The 16,732-nt window shown below is 29.4% G+C and overlaps 1 protein-coding gene across 2 annotated transcripts in view; it reads left to right on the plus strand.

The window, feature by feature from the left end:
- LOC107438423 (uncharacterized) overlaps nt 1–16,732 on the plus strand; it is a 183,871-nt gene that overhangs the window by 61,256 nt on the left and 105,883 nt on the right. For both annotated transcript variants that reach the window (XM_016050716.4, XM_087153503.1), the window contains exon 2: nt 9,676–9,746. The gene's annotated coding sequence lies outside the window, so the exon portion shown is untranslated. The remainder of the gene's footprint in view (nt 1–9,675; nt 9,747–16,732) is intronic.

Here is a 16,732-nt window from a genome sequence, read left to right on the forward strand (position 1 = left end):
TTTCATGAAGCTTTCAATCACTCCAAAATAATCTAAAGGGATATTTTATTTAAATTAGCACTCTAAGTTACTGAAAATCCTATTATAATAACAAATGAAACTTTTGTATGTTGTAACAATTTAGAAGAATAAATTTGCATAATTGTTTCTCAGTTTTAACTTAATAAGAAATGTGTACGTTTTTTAGAGCTTGAATGTTCAATTTAGTTAATAGGGCGTTTCGAACAATTTATGCGAACAAATGTGCCTGTCATGAAGTTAACGAAGTTAGATAAGCAAGAATATTTATTCTTTAAAGTACTGTCATTTGGATAAGCAAGAAGCATTATACAAGTCTCGACAGTATCATTTATCCCCTTCTGCCCCCCCCCCAAAAAAAAACATTTATTTTTGTTGTTAAACGTAATTTGCCATAATAAATCATAATGAAATGAATAATAAATAAGAAACTAATAAGCACGGATGCACAATTACAAGAAATAGGATTTTAACATATCTCAGGGACCGTACATAATTTTTTTTAACATATGATGACAATAGTATTACTATAATTCATTTTACGTCAATGCAATTTACGAACGATCCCTGAGCAATCATTATCTTTGTACTGAAACACGATAGTGTTTTGTCTTTAATCTATAAATACTGTAATTACCTATCTTCAGAAAAGATAAATAATTTTTTTTTTTAGAAAAAAGTCCGTTTAAAATCAGGTTAGGAGGAGTTTTTTTTTCTCCTCCCTTTCTATGTCTGGAAGCAAAATAATTTCTTTTTGAAAATAAAATAAATAACGAACCAAAATATGAAGAAATTTTTTTTTAAAAAAAATGAGAAGGTGATTAGTTTTGTGTATCATTTCTTGCTTAAAAATAAGATAAGAATATTTTCATTTTGTAAGTTTAAAAAAAATTTAGAAATTCAATTAAGCACGCAAATAACATATTTCAAATTGTTGGGGGGGGGGGGGAGAATGAGAATAAGCTTAAGATATACTTAAATCTCCGTTTTCCTTAACTTGATTGAATAACGGTTTTTATATTTAATTTCTTACCCCAAACATTATAAATGTTCTTAGAATCTTTTCATTTGTATTGTTAAAGAACGTCTATAAAAGGTATCGGAAATCTTTTTCTTTTACGTAGCGAAACGCAGAAGCGTTCACTTTTATTCAGTCATACATAAAAGCTTTTCTTTTATGTCTCTGACAGGTGAGACTAGGTAAGTGTGACTCGCAAATTTTGAAATAAACTAGTGGGATGTATGCCTTATGAGGAATAATTTCAGGGGGCAACATTCGTTTCGGCCCATAGAATGTCGTATGAGAGATTAAAAAAAAAATCAATATATAGAAAAATCGGTATTTTTTTACTTCAATGCAGACTATTAGTTATTGTAATTATCTCTTCCTCCAATTAATTTTGTGGTACTTTCACGTAATGCATATTTATTGTCAAAATTGATTTCGAAAATTTTATATATCTGTAGTTTTTCAGAAAAACCTGTTAGGTTAATTTAAAAAAAAAAAATTGGCATAATTTTTTTTTTTTTTTTTTTTTTAATTTTTCAATATAAAAACAAGTGAACAGTAATAAATTTAATTTATATGAGAGTCGAAATATAAGAAAAATTTTTTTTTGAAAAATTAAAGTCTTAAAAAAAGTGTTTTTTTCAGAAATCAATGTTTCATATATATACAAGATGTTCCTTTTTAAAGAACATTTTTTCAAAATAGGTATATCCTGCTTTTGAGATCAATTTTGACAATAAATATGCATTATATAGTACGTGAAAGTACCACAAAATTAATTGGCGTATGCGATAATTACAATAACTAATAGTCTGCATTGAAGTAAAAAAATACCAATTTTTCTATATATTGAATTATTTTTTATCTCTCATAGGACCTTCTATGGGTCGAAACGATTGCTGCCCCCTAAAATTATTCCTCATAAGGCATGCACCCCATTAGTTTATTTCAAAATTAGCTAGTCATACTTCTCTAGTCTCCCTTGTAAAGGTCTTATAAACATTTCAAAAATATTTTAAATACAATAACTTAGTCATGTTGCCCTCTCTTTATTAAATAGAAAACTAATAACTAGTAAGGCAAGGCCAGTGAACATTCATTGTGTTTATAAATAATTGCAGTCGAACCCCTCTATAACGAACACGAGTTATAATGAACATTTTATTTTGGCTAGCCTTTTGAGTAGTCCTTTCCAAACTTCTATTTAATTATCTTTATTTTATACGCTTATAATTGACAACTGAAAAATAAAAATTGGTAGTTTGTTTATAGTGCACTCTAGCTTCATTTCTTCTTCTTCTTTTTTTTTTTTTTTTTTAATTTCTCTAACATTAAAATTGCTTGAAATACTATTGTAAATGACGTCTTTCTTTCTTTGAATAGTGTGTTAAATCTTACTATTAAATGCTTTTTAAATTACGACTATTAAGATTTTGGATTTTTATTTAGAGATCCGGCGTTTATCGTGTGCTCATTCCTAGAACCGCAGACAGTTAACAACGACGGGATAAGCCTGTATTATATTTTATTCTTTTGAATGAGATTTCCTATTTTCCCAAAACAGTGTTAATCATAATCGTAGTATAGCATCTACAATTTCCTATCGAACTGCTTTTAAATGATGCATATTGAGTTTCCCTTGCGCTTAAATTTATTTTTATTGCATTCATAATTTTTGACTGATTATTTGTTTTGATTCCTACTCTTATAACAGTTAGTTTATTACTTGAATAATTGCTCTAAACTATGAACACAACAATTACATTTTTTACCTAATTTAAATTAGGTAATTAATGTAATTAGCAACAAATTAATTTTGTACTTGTAAAATATTTAAGAATAACAATAGTATCAACAGATAACCATGCAAAATCTTCCTTCAAAAAGATATTTAGTATTTTTTAATTTTATAGCTAATTATTACAGACATGGTAATAGTCTTTCGCAATCGTAACGGTTGCGTAGAAAACCTCTACTATTTAGTACTATATTAAATTTAACTTGTTTAAATTTAAGCTATTCCTATAAAGTTTAATCTTAAACTATTTTTAATACTTAAATTTATCCAATTGGGTACTTGCATTTCAAGCGGAAGAATATAAAAGATACCCACGCATGTGATCTATGACGTCAGCTCCAGTTGATCGTTAATAAGAAAAATGGCGAGTTAAAGATGGAATGTTAATTATCAAGTAGTTAATTAAATACAGCGTCGTATCGTACATCGGAATTGCTGAAATATATTTTTTTTTCTCGTCTACGTCTTTTACTTCACTTGGATTTACTACTTTTTATATATTTTATTATAGCCGTGTTGTATTTTTGTTTTGTGTACCTGACAACCTCGATGCATAATTAATTTGTTTATGTTCTACAAGGCTTCGTGCCAGTCTGTAAGTAAGAAATATATAATGAAAGAATTAAAATATTTGAGAACAAATCATGGTGAAAGAATATAGAATGTGTCACTTAAGAGAACAGATAATTGACGGGCTTATTTTACTCGAAATAGAAGGGAAAGAACAAGTGTTGACGTAAACAAATACCATGTTTCAACAACCAATTAGGATCAATCTGGTATTCCATTATATTGGACCATTTTAGTTTGTTAAATTTTTCTTTTCGTCAGTTTCTTCCGTTCTGTCCAGTTTCTTCCTATTTTATTTTCTTTTTCATTTTTACCCAGTGTTTTAGGAAAAATGCCAACCCTGATTTATTAAAACATAAGAACACAACAGCTCAAAAATGTTGATTTAAACTAATTATCAGAAGCTATCGATGGTCTCTCTTTTAACTGTATTTCTGTAAAAGATTTAATTTTACTTAAAAAAATGACAACTACATATATTCATTGTTAATTAACCCATTTCCGAATCTTCCTGTTGATCAAGTTTTTCAAAAAGAATTATTTATAAAAATATAAATTTTCTTTAATCATAAAATTAAAACTATCACAAAAACTTATTTAATTATTTTGACGTAGTTGTCTTCTTTAAATAACGTATTTATGAGAATAGTTCCAGAAAATAACAGCTACTAAGCTAATCGTTATGTTAAACAATTTCTATTTCTATTTATGGTTATGTGAATGCATATCGTAACTAATTAGAGAAGCCGCTTAACAAAGCTATTATTCTTTCTTAATGGGCTCTTTTTATTGGCTAATCAATACATATAATCAACAGTTACAATGCTTTCTCTTGAGACAGTTGTGTTCTAACCCCTTATTGGTGCTTAAGGTCGATTTATGAGCGGACAATCGCTATTTCTGAATTGATCACAAATTCTACTTGCTTCTCTCATTAATTAGCTTCCTTTTGTAAGAAGATAAAGAAGATACAGCAATAAACTTTATCATTAAAAAATCAGGTTTTAAATCTTTAAATTTTAGAATTTATTGCGATGAGGAATCAAATAGCTATTTATTATACGTATATATATATATATATATATATATATATATATATATATATATATATATATATATATATATTAAATTTAGATAAATGAATGCGTCGTATCAAAATAATTTCAAATCTTAAGACATTTTTTTTAGCACTTCATGGTAATGTTTTCAAACGCAATCACTGATAAGTCTCATAATTATTTTAAGTTTAACAACGGACAAAATATTATTTTTAACTATATCTTGGTCACACCGGTTTTTGACGTCAAAAACCAATTTTTGACTTGTGAAGTTTTCAGATCAAAAAAGGGTCTAAAACTTGCCAGCACGTCTTTGTCAGTAAATTTTACGTTTTTTTCACGTTTTTTAATTTAATTACGTTTCTTTACCTTCACGTTCTTTTCACGTTTTTAAATTTGATTACGTTTTTTTACCTTCACTTTTTTTCAGTATTTCATTACAGTTGTTTTTCTTTAATGCTAATTAACAAACAATTATGTTAGATACATCAGATAAATATATAAAAATATATTTTGGTTATTAAATATTATTTGTTTGTAGATAATAACATTATTTAAAGAAATCTAGAAGGTTTTCTAGCCTCTTAAAAGATAAATAATTAAATTATATTAAATAATAATAGTTGGAAATTGCTTTAAAAGAAAGTATTTATCTAAAAACTCTAGTGGTAGCTTAATAACTCTACTTCACAATTTAAAAAGCTAATTTAAAATTTTTTTTAAGTAAAATCATATTTTTGCTAGCTATTGGAAATGCAGGGGTGTATTTATAATTAAATAAAAATGTATTTATAATAATATGTAATTTAAATAAATAATACGGCTAAATCTAATATATTATATACTTAGAACTAAAAATAACTTCAATAAAAAATTCAGTGAAACTTCAGGGGAAATATCAATATTTTAGAACTTTAATTATTTATATCTGACTTGATGCTAATAAAATAATATCTATTAATCTTAATTAAAACAAAGAGGTATTTTACAATATTACCAACTGTAATATAATTATGTATTTTAAACTGAATAATTGAGCTATCATCAAATAAAAAAATCTATTTAACTTGAAATATAATATTATATATCGAAATAACTTGATATTTAATATTATATATTGAAATATAACATTATATTATATATTTGCAAGCTAGTAAAACTGAAATTATATATTTACTACTAAATATAATTAAATTGTTATAGATATATACAATACTCATAAATATTATATAGTTATATATTTTATTAAATGATATTTGTTTTATTTTCCCATTATAAACAATAGTTTATATATTGTGCAATTAAGTATTAAGTTCTTTTTTTTTTTTTGCTAAAAACTTAACAATGCAGAAAAGTTTTTAAAAGAATGTATCTTAAATATTTTTCTAGTTCATTTAATGTAAGACAAAGGTACTGAATTCTTTCTAAGTTACGACTAAATGATCAACAGCTTGATGTTGAGCTCATTATTCGAACAAGGAGAAAAAGCTGATTTACCTATTAGCGAGCATTCCCAAGAGGGTTTTTTTTAAAACTCTGATTAACAAATTAATTTCCTTACTTCAGAATCAATTCTGAAAGAATTTTTTTTATCAGTTCTCAGGAAGGAAATCTGTTTCTAATCGTCAATCACTTCACAGCAAACGATTTGGAAAAAAAGTTCCAATTTGCTTGAAGACTTCTGGTTAATCAGCATAAAGTAAAGAACTTTCAAGAGCCAAAATTCAATTACCGCATCTCACCTAAAATTGAATTTAGAATGTTTGAACTTCAAACGATAAAAAAACGAATAAAGAATTAAAGTGAGAAAGTTAACTTTTTTCTCATTAGCTGTTGCCAAACTCAGCTAACTAATTATCCATCAAAATAAAGAGACGTTTTCTTTTTTGATATACATAATCGCCTGTGAAGTTCATGGCCGAAATGGTTATGGCCAAAGGCTGTCTGTTACAATAGTGTATAACAATATTAAACGAGATTGAAAAAAAAAGAAAAGAAAAAAGAGAGATGATTACACGAGGCTAAATTGAAGTAGTAATCGAAGTTCTTTTTCTTTCATTAGAATCGTCTGCTTTTGGCCGACGAAAGGAGGAAATCGAAATCAACGGTCACGTCCACATTCGATGAAGTAACTTTTAGTTACAGGCTATTTACGGAAGTCTACTTCTTTTATTGGATTTTCTAATCAACTTTCGAATAGCTGAGCTGAATGTGGAGTTTAATGGCACAATGTCCAGACTCAATTAGGTGACAGAGAATTAAGAAATAAAAAAAAGTACCCGCAATGTAGTTTTATACCTAAATATGAATAGAAATCTTTCCGTTTAAGTTCTATACCTTAATGTGATATATATAAATATTTGTATGGTAAAAAAAAGTTCCTATTATGTTGCTTTCTTTTCTTTCTTTGTATAAATTTTCATAAAAATATAAGGCTACATTTCTCGACTTTGAAAGGAAAACTTACACTGTTAGAAATTTGCCGGAAGAAATAGTTAAATAACAATTTTTTTAATTGTTATTTAACTATATTCAAACAAAAAAGTTAAATAACCATAAATGCGATGGTTTTTAAACTGCTAAGTGTGAGAAAAACCATTTATTTACTTGCTTTCACCTAATACGGCTAAACAACCAGAATTTTATCGCACCAGCTAGGCCCACCTCATGAAACCACTTAGTCCCTTGCACATGGGTACATATTATGTTCCTTGATTACTTCTTTATTTCAGTCTTATCTTTGTCTGTATGCTGGTACTCTTTTTAAAATTAATATCTAAATTCATATTTCATTTTATAAAACATTTGATTTATATGCGTTTCAATGTTACTTGTAACAATGGATTCATTGGATTTCCACAAATATGAATTTCTACGTTTGGAGAAGCAGTAGTTTTAAGTCTTTTAATCACCAACCGGACATGGATGTAGTTTATCTCTCTCTGCTCTAAATGTCTTTTTTGTTAGGGTGACCAGTATAGTAAATGTGAAAAAATTGGTCAACAAAGTCACCCGTACTTTTTTTTTAAAAAAAAATAAGAAAGATCGATGAAAGATTTCTTTACTTTTGACGAAATCTATTTCTGCAAGAAGTGGCGATAGTCATTACGTCCTTTTGACAAAGTATTCCGAACATATACCAGGAAATCGTTTCGTCAAAAACGAAGAAAGTTTCGTAAGATTTGAGTATCCATTGTGTTTACAGTGCAGGAGTTGTATTGTATACCTGAGTTTAAAAATAAGTTTATTGGTAGAATCAGTGTGCAATATATTTCTGGCCAATGACGCTTCTTTCTCCTGCTTTAATTATAATCATTAAAATTATTGTGAAACTTTCTAATAAAGCATCATTAAAATTATTGCAAATTATTGATTAGATATGAATCGCGCTCTGGTTCAGGCTAAACTTACGATCTGTGGATGAATAAATAGATTTATAAATGGGTACGCACTTCAAAAAACGGGCTGTGCCATGTGTGTGTGTGTGAAGTCGTGTTCTTGGCGATCGATGGCGCCAATGAAAAATAAGAAACGCACCTTCTGCCTTAAGTTCGCTTGGTTTCACCAAGCAAACTGGCTGGTATTCTGCAAGTGTTATTAGAAAAAACAACAATAACATAAAAACAAGATTATTGTGATTCTTCTAGCTCTAAATTATTACGTAACTTTCATAAATTAAAAGGCATAATAACTAAAATACAGATTTTTTTCATATTTTAGCCTTTCATATCTGTCCAACCCATAAGCTTTTCATCTGATTTTCGATCAAAAGATATTTAATCAGTTTTGGGACAATATCTTCGTGTTTCATTTAAAATAGATGTTTTACACAGCAAATATAGTTCCACACTGCACCTTTTCAATTTTTAATCATGCATGTAAAAGTGGGTAAATTTCTTATTATTATCAAACTTACATGTTTATGAGCCACATAAAGGAATATAGCTTCCTTGTGAGCGATAATAATTGCCAGATGTCGCTGAACACGTTCAACCATCTTGTGTGTTAATAGCATCAGCGAATGAGAAAAGATGTTCGATTAAGACATGAAATTCCCTAGATGAGGGATTTAATGCAAAACTAATTGAAGAAGCTTTTATTAATGTTCAATTCAACTCTTCCTTTAACATGATGTACACTATGCTAGTAAAACGTGTTTTTAACTTAAATCAAATATATTCGTCGAAGATTAATTTACAAAATGCATATCGCACGTAATTACGTCTTATAACTACAAATAATTTATTTAGGGATGTCTGCCACTGTCCATAGTGCTGTATCATTGAAATCCCTTGACGAATGTGATTAAACAGAAGAAGAAATACTTAACGTAATTCGCTTAATATTTAACTGAAATTTTTTTCCAGTAAAATCTGACTAATCATGAACAAATAAAATGAAAAATTATTATGCAGGCGGGTTAAAAGCATCTTAACCAATTTTGTTACAGGTGTTTTGAATAATAAACTTCTACTGTCTGCCTTTCCTGTTTTAATCCTACCTGACTCTGATTATCCTCGATGATAATTCTTCAGATGTGTTAGTTTTTCGCATATTTATCAGTTTAAGATGTTACAAATGATTTAAATATTTTAGAATTTACTAAGTTTTTTTTTAAAAGTCACCAATTTGGTTCTTTTTTTTATCTGTAGGAAAATAATCAAAATCAATGCGTATTCTTCTCTTTTTGAAAATTTTTATGAGCCCACATAATGCAGCATTGGAGTAAGCTTTTAAGTATCAAGAAATTAGACCACAAACGCTCTTCCTTTTTTCCTAACTCTGGCTTTCTCCATACCGAGGCTTTGAGCAAATTTTCGAATAAACATTGAGGAGGGAGCTGGGTTAAGATTGGCTAAACTTGACTTCACAGTCATAAGTGACCTCACAGCAGTTATGAAAATAGCTTTCGTAAAAAAAGCATTATTTCATGCCATAAGAGAGCGTTTGAAAAACATCTATAAAACTTTTTCCGAAAAAGTGGTGACCATTTTGAAAAAAAAACATGGAAAATGTTTTTTAAATTTCCCCTACCTTTTCCACCTTAAAAATAATTAGGATAATTATAATGATATTAAATAAGTAGATTGAAAATAAATCTATAATTCATATTTCAATCTCAGTAAGTAGCTTTAAATTTTTAACATTCACATTTTCTGTTTTAATTGTTTTATTTATGTTTCTATTATTTGTCATGTTTATTTTTTATTATTATTTTGTAGATGCTCACCTGATGGACGCAATACTCAGCATCTGATATTATACTCTTCTGAATCAACTAACGCAACAACAGGTAAGATCTGAAAAAACTGTACATAACTGTAAAACTTAGGCTATATTAATACACAATTAAATAATTATCTCTTCCTAAGCTACCAAATAAAATCTTGGTACGCACACGGGTTATATTTTCTTAGCATTGCGTGATTGAAAAGCATTCTATCTCAGCATTATATTATCTAAAAGCATCCTTATCTTAGCATTATTGAAAAGCAAGTTATATCTCTTCTGCTACCTGTTAAAACTACGTGGGAGGTTCATTTTTAGAGAATGGGTTAAATTATGGATGAACAAAATATATTGATAGATGCACCTAATAGATTCGTTCCTGCTTACGTAACGTCAATAGGAATTATAAAATCTTTCTCAATATGTCTTGAATCAAGTTAGTAAAAATATTCATTATTGCATTTTTTTTTATAAGAAGAATATTTAACTTATAACAGAATATTAACTGTCTGACCTTAACTTTAATTTGATCGCAACAATTCATGATGAAAAGATTTTAGAATTTAAATTGTCCATATATTCCAAACTTTCCCTAAAATTTAATTTTTTCTTTTTTTTTTTCTTATAAGCTTATAACGTGCAAAATAATATTTTAAAATTATTTTTCGAAATTTTTCAGGAGTTTCTGTGGGTCTTTTTTTAAACGTATTGTAGAAGTTAACGAAAACAAAGGCCTAACTTAAGTAGTAACTAAGTACAGCGATATCGATAAAAAAAAAGTAGGCTGTTCAGAGTTGACTGATACGGGATGAATATTTGAGATATTTTTAACGGGGTTTTTGTTGAGAAATGAGGATTACCCATTATGGGATAAGAAAGTAAAGGATTTTAAATTAATATCATTACCTGAAGAATTTTTTTTTACTGTTTAATTATTTGTGATGTCATCATATGAAAAATCACCTGGACTGATGGATGAATTGTTTTAGTTAGAAATGATAAAAAGGGGCAAATATTATGTAAGCAGGCAGTTTTAATCTCTCCCTAGCCCTTGTAAAAATAAGCAAATCACTAACTCCCTCCCATATTTGCATAAAAAAATCTCTATTCCACCCATAATTTTTATTTTGACTTTTATTTTAGTAATCTAATTTAAGGATGAACTAAAATAAAAACTCTAACTTAGCATAAAACAAAATTTTCGTTTAAATTCGTTTTATAACATTTTGAGTTGAATATTCCTTAGGAATCTTCTGTGTTTCCTTTTTTGTCGTTTTTGTGGCTTTTTCTCCAACTGTCTGACGGAGTCAGACAAGATCCATTAGACCGTTAACTCTCAGAAAATCAAAAACCAGAAGGGAAGAAGCGTATAAGTCTTTTCTGCAAAGACCCAAGCAGTCCCAGATGTGTTCTGCAGAGGCCTGCTAAGCGTGACATTTAGAGCAGACTGCAAAACCTTCAAAGAACGAGAGATTCTTAGTGTGTCCACTTGCCATCCTTGAAGATGGCATTCGTGAGGCCCTGTCGCAGTTGAGAACAAACTCAAAGCCGAGTTCTTTTTCAGGTGACAGGAAGGCGTCTTCCATTCCTACGAAATTTCAGATTTAACCTTAGATTACTCTGAGTAGTTAAGGACTGCAGCGGAAGGTGCAGATGACTACAACCCTCTTTGGTTAAGCGATCCTCAAGATTCTGGTTCAACGTAGTCATAAGCAGGATGTGAATCGCAGCTTCTGTTGTTCTGAGGAATTTGAGAACCGTAAAGGTAGAAGTTTATCTTGGCTCATTTTAGTCTGGCACCTACCCTTCAGCCTGTCCGGCTTGGGAGACCCTACCAAGCTACTGCCGGCATGTAACTTTATGTTGTGGAACACAAACCTCTTTATTTTCACCTCTGGAACTCTTTTAAGAATTTTTTTTCTCAATTTTTTATTTTCTCAAATTCAACTTTCATTCAATATTTGAAATTTTTTCTCGGATAATACTTTGTGTTAAAATTTTGTATTTTGCTTTTAAAGTAAAATTTTGAAAAATAATAGGATTTTAACCACTTACGTAAGCATTGCTCTTACTCTTCTTCCTCCTTGTCAGCAAAAATAAACAAAAATCGGTCTGTGAGATGCTGACGTAATATTGGAATACCTCCAAAGCTACTTGGTTTTTTTAAAAAAAATATTATTTTTAATATCGTCTTCATCAGCAATTAAACACTCGTTATTTCTTTCTCTAAAAAAATAAAATAAAATATGTTTATTACGAATCACAGTTTTTTCCTCCAATTATCTTTTATTTAAAAAAATAAAGCATAGAGCCATTAAATAATTTTCTTCCGTATTTAATTGTACTTCTTAACTTTTTCCGCTTGTCTATAAGAATTCGATGAAATGCCATTACTCCAAGAAAACTCTCTGTCTTAAATTGTCTTATAAGCCCATGCTTTCTAATAAGAAAGGAGCTCCATCAAACGCAAAACAGGTGCTCTTTACAAGAACATTGAATCGATAGGCGTGTCGTTACCATGGCAACGAACTGACCCTGTTTTTTCTTCTTTACAAATCTACAAAATCCTAGAATCAGTAGTTTTTTTCTTCTTTCTTCTGGGTCCTCAAGCTGATATCCTTTATTATTGAATCAGCATTTTTTACTATCTTGCCGAATAATTATTTTAATATAATAGTATTCCATTTTTTTCTTCAGAAAGAAGACAATAGTAAATGATAGCTCCACGGAAAGTTTGAAATGCCTTCAAAGGTTTATTAAATAAAAAATCCCAAGAAACGGAATTGAAAAGATATTACATGTTTAAATTACTTCATTTACTTAAAAAATATACAAATTAGAAAAAACGGTCAATACGTTACAAAGCCCTTAAAAAAGGCAGCACATTTTCAAGACTTGCCAGAAGTGAATGAGAAGAAGCAAAAGTGCTGTTAAATATAAAACATAAAGCTGCCAATGAAAAATGGAATTAATTATCAAATTTTACCCTGATTCACCCATCTCAGCTAAAGTGGTTTTTCTTGTTCTGTTTTTACATCTTTATTTTCCCTGGGCTACTGAGGTTTTTCTAGTTTTGTTTCCAATCTTTATTTTCCATTTCTCGGTGGTAAACTTTATGCATATTTAAAATCACTATTGTTTCTTCTTACTTTACGTCTGGCAAAGTCTCCGGAGCCTATTTTTGAGAGCTTGAAACAGGTCGACTATCATTTTCAACTTGTATATTTGAGAAGCGAATTGAAGTATTTTTAATCAAGTAATGTTCGATGGTTTATGTTTTTTATACATGTTATTATTCGGCAGTGTTCGGGAGTTAAACAGAGTGCGTCAAATTTCCGTCCGGTATTTAGAAGACTTATAACAAGCAAAATATTACCGATACATCAAAAAATTACACTTGACCTGATAAACAAACGTCACAAGTTTTATTTTTGAAATGTTTAATATGTGAACCTTAGATGACGCGGCAAGCCTCTTAGAAGAGAGAAGACGTAGTTACTTCTTTCTTAATTTCCTCCACTACGAAGTTCCTGTTCGTTACGTTAGACTACTAAAAAAAGCATTACATCTCATATGATCTCTGCATTATAATTATAAAAAAAAACACAAACAGAAAAAAATAGAGGATATTTATGATTATATTAATTATGAGAAAATATCTTCTACATTTGGTAGGTAAAAAGTGAATTTTTAAGAGTTTTAAAAAATAAAAAAAAACATGATTAGAGATATTTGCCTTTTGAATTCAAACGTGGAATTAATAAAGCATTTCAGTGCTAAATATTGATTTTCTGTAAATTATTTTTAAGAAATATTTTTAAAATAATTTTTACAATCAATTTTAAGTATTCTTAACGTTACGTTTTTCTAAACTTGGAATTTTGAGTATTTTCGAACTTTTCATTCCAATACGTTTTTCAATTTGTTAACCATGCAAAGACCCGGAGCATTATTTTTTTCAGGAGCCTGGACTCAAAATTATCCCCTGCTCCAGGGCTCCAACAACTTCTGTCGCAATTGCTTGTCAACCATGTTGCTGTCGAAAGACTCTTCTCGGCGTTAAAATATATTTATAATGAATGAAGGAGGATTTATTAGATTCAATTTTTTTCTTTAAGAATGAATAAATAACTCAACTGTGAATTAAATGTGTATTTTCTGTGTGAGTTCATGATTATAGTATAATTTTTTCATGTTCCTTTCTATAATAGAAGTTTTAAATTGAAATCTGAAGCTGAAAAGCGTGCATAAATATTTCATATACAAATAGTATAATAAATATTTCATTTCAAGCTCGCATATGAAATTAACGTAGCCATAGTTGAGCCGGAGCTTTAGTTAGTTCAGTGCGCAGAAAAATAAACGGACCACACTGAATAACTTTTGATTTAATGTTCGGATCTTCACGTCCTATGACTCAATCTTAATGGTTCGAAGAGAGATTTTCAAATATGCTAATTAATAAGTGCAGATGCTATTTTAAGTTATGATTGCTCAGACATAAAAGCGTACTTTCTCTGAATAAACTTATCTTTTTTTAAACTGGTTCGGATTTCTGACTCCAACATATAGGGGGAAGCCGCAATCTGGGAAATATGATAGGTCAGGAGAATACGCCAAAGCTTGGACCCCTTTTTGTTAATTTTATTTTTTGCGTTATTAAAGGTATTATATCATGAGAACTTTTTGTGCAAATTGAATCTTTTTGCTCTCAATTTTAAAATTCATTTACCCAAAGATAATTACAGGCAAAATATAAATGTAGTAAATTTTTACTATTTTTTTAATAACAGTTGCAAAACTTTTGAATTTGAAGATATATGTAATTTTACATGGCAAAATACAAAATTTGAGTGATATTGGTTGAATAGTTTCTGAGAAATCAAATTTTAAATGTACGACTTTTTTAAAATTCGAATTCTCAGTACTATTCAACCAATTTCGCTCAAATCTTGTATTTTGCTATGTAAAATTAGATACTTTAAAATAATGTAAACGTTTGCATACCTAACAATTTAAATTTTTTTTGCTGTTGCCAAATGAAATAATAAATACTTACAAAAATTTCTTTTTTACATAGATAAGCGAATTTTATAATTATGTGTAAAGATTTTTCAATTCGCTCGAAACGTTCTCGAGATAGGGCGAAATACGCAAAAAATAAAATTAACATGAGGGGGTGTAAACTTTTGATCTCTCTCCTGACTAAATTATGGGGATCCTATTTCCCAGATTGCGGCTTCCCCCCCCCCCTATATGCTGGGGGTCAAAAACCCGATCCTTTGAAAGAAAGGTATGTTTATTCAGAGAAAGTACGTTTTTGTGTCTGATGTCGCAACTTAAAATATCGTCTGCACTTATTAATTAGTATATTTGAGATTACCCCCTCCAGCCAATAAGATGGAGTCCTAGAATGTGAAAATCCGATCATTAGATCAAAAGTCATTCGGGATGGTCCGTTTATTTTTTTTATGCACTGTACAATTACGCTGATTATGTATGTTGACAAATTACAATGGCAATTAAGATAGAATTTCGCAAACGTTATTTTTGTGTGTGTGTTTTTTTTATATTTATTTATTTATATTTTCGCTTCAAAGTGAAAGGAAGACAGTGACTTTCTGATAAGAATGTCACTTTCCTTGTGTATTTATACGTATGAAAAAAAATAAATAGCCTGACCTTTCCGGCGTAGTTTAATGTGTTTGCACCTGGATGCTTCGTTTAGCAGAGGTACTTTCCAAGGGTAATTGAGTCCCACGGTTGCAGATCTTCCTGGAATCATCTCTCTTTCAACGTAGATGGCACCTGTCATGCATTTTGCTACCTTAAAAAAAACTACCTCGTAAATTGAAAAGGCTGCGAAAGTGTTTTGACAATAAGGAAAACACAAAATAATTCCCGGATGTTGTTAACTTATCTTGACTTGACTGATTCGAATGTAACACTGTGATGCTGCCATGAATACAAATTTCATGTTCTCATTTTTGTTGAAAATAAAGATTTTTTTTCTCTCCTTTTTTTTGTATACAGCTGAATATTTATAATGAATTTTATGTAGAAGAAGAACTTGCTTTGTCAAAAAATAGAAGCTTCCATTTAAAACAAATACAAAATGATTTTTTCAAAAATGAAGAGATGGAAGAGCTTAATGTATATTTGTGAATGGCCGAAATGGGCGGTTGTTGACTTTCACCAGTGAATGTTGACAATGACATAGTCACTTTGGTAAATGTCAGAAATATATACTAGGTCTAAATAAGTGCCACTGCTCGGTATACATTTGACCGGTATACCCTTTATCACTGTTTTTTAAGGTCAAGTGCCACTACCCAGTAAGCATTTAAACCAAGGATGGGCAAACTTTTTTGGTCGAGGGCAAAAAATCGAGAAAAAATTTTTTGGTGGGCCAAGTAAAAACTTCAAAAAAAGTTTTTTAAAAAAAGCGATATACAAGTTTTAATTTAAATATTTAGTGGGATGAATGAAATTGCTACTTCATTTTTAAAAGTTCCTTACATTGAGATTCGTAATGAGATGTGCTTATTTTGAGGAACGAGGCTAAATTCTTGTCTGTCAGTTTACTTCTGAAATGAATTTTTCTAAGGTTCATAGTTGGAAACTGTTGTTCACATATATAAGATAAAGCAAACATAGCACTGATTTCCTGGGCATGAAATAATTAGATTTTGGAAACTAGCTTTCGGTAATTATTTGTAAAACTCAAACTTTGCCATATTTAGAAACAACTGCTTCAGATGATTGTTAGATTGTCCGCTTGTTAGAGCTTAAAATGCTCTGTTTGCCACATGTGAAAAACAATTCACCTTTATTAGATTCTATAAGTTTGCTCCTTGAGAAAGACAAACGCTAGTTGGAGCCAATCTACGGCTATTCTATAAAGAACTTCTGCTTTCACCATTTTACCAATTGAAGTTGTCTGTGCTAACTATTTCCATCAATTTATATTTTGTGGAACAAAAATAGAGAAAGTAAAAAGGTCATCAGTACTTTGTTGAAAAAGAAAGAACAGAAATAGCTTTAAACAAA

The sequence above is a fragment of the Parasteatoda tepidariorum genome, chromosome 10 (genome assembly GCF_982258835.1).
Source record: "Parasteatoda tepidariorum strain Cologne lab strain chromosome 10, Ptep-v5.0, whole genome shotgun sequence".
In the NCBI taxonomy this organism is placed as follows: Eukaryota; Metazoa; Arthropoda; class Arachnida; order Araneae; family Theridiidae; genus Parasteatoda; species Parasteatoda tepidariorum.